A 1,303-nucleotide genomic window follows, 5' to 3' on the forward strand; every position below is an offset into this window, starting at 1 on the left:
TTCAAAGGCCAAATGAGTGATGCTTTTACAAAATAATTCCAGTAAATAAATTTAAAAACCTTTCGCTCCCAGCTTCTCACATGTGAGGACGTGCTGTCCTTTTCTTTCTGAGGTTCTTCATTATAGATTAACTCTGGGTTTCCTTAAGGCTGTTGTTTGAATACTGAGCAAAACAAGCACTGTTAAGGTGTCATTTTAGGTTCTGGACAGCTGTAATAGATGTGCAATGGTGAGCCAGGGTCATTTCATTACTGAATTAATAAATGAATAAAGAAAATATCACATCCAGAGTAATGGGAATTAGTTGTGTATGTGGCTTTTAATGTATTCATATTTAATTATGTTAATATGGACCAAAATTGATGAGGAGTGTTTCCAGCACTCACTGAAGAAGGTAAAAGGGAGTCAAACCTGTTTCTTGCAAGGTGTCTGAGTGTATTTGGTGGTTTTTACCTCTAATGTTTTTAGGGGCTGTAGCTCAGGAGGTAGCGCAGGCCATAAGGTTGGTGGTTTGAGCCCTGGCATGCCAAATATCCTTGTTAGATAGAAAGCACTAAAGGACAGGAAAAGAAAAATGCTTATATGAGTGTGTGTGAATGAGGTGTGTTCAGGTAGAACAGACAAGAGCTAGATAAGATTGCCTCCAATTTATGTGAGAGTGGTTATTCAACTTTTGAACTACATAAGTTAGATCTCTATCTAGTAACCTTTCCACGCCTGGTCGGCAAAAAGCAGAATTAATCACGTGCCCATCACAGTTCAGTGTTTTTAAACACGTGTCTATATCTTTCAGCTTCAGACAAGGCAGTGGTTTTAAATTCCACGTCTGTCAACACTTCTCTATCAAGATTATCTATCTCTGCACGCTGTCTGGTGAACACACAGGTGAAACAGGTTGCCTGATTGCATACATGGGTATGCAGCCTGTACCAGATTACTCACTAACTGTGTGCTTCAGGAAGGAAATATATTTCTGTAACACACGCTTTAAAATTCAGTGAAGTAACCAGTCATAAAGTTTTTGTATTTCCTTCAAACTGTCCACATACTTCCTTGTTCTTCAGACAGGGAGAGAGAGAGAGCAAGAGAGAGAGGCTCAATTAGCTGGTGTTAAATTATTAACTGACAGACAGAGGCAGAACTGAGACACAGAGAGGGAAAGAGACAACTAAGAGGTAGGGAGAGAGAGAGAGAGGGAGAGGCTTATTTCAATTTCAGTTTTGGCTGATCAGCCTCAGCCAGGAGAGTAGAGTCAGTGAGGCGCACGAGCTCGGCTCAGGTGTTGGATGTTACTTGACTCGAC

This window comes from Haplochromis burtoni, unplaced genomic scaffold (assembly GCF_018398535.1).
Source record: "Haplochromis burtoni strain Fernald_Lab_line unplaced genomic scaffold, NCSU_Asbu1 Contig_138, whole genome shotgun sequence".
NCBI lineage: Eukaryota > Metazoa > Chordata > Actinopteri > Cichliformes > Cichlidae > Haplochromis > Haplochromis burtoni.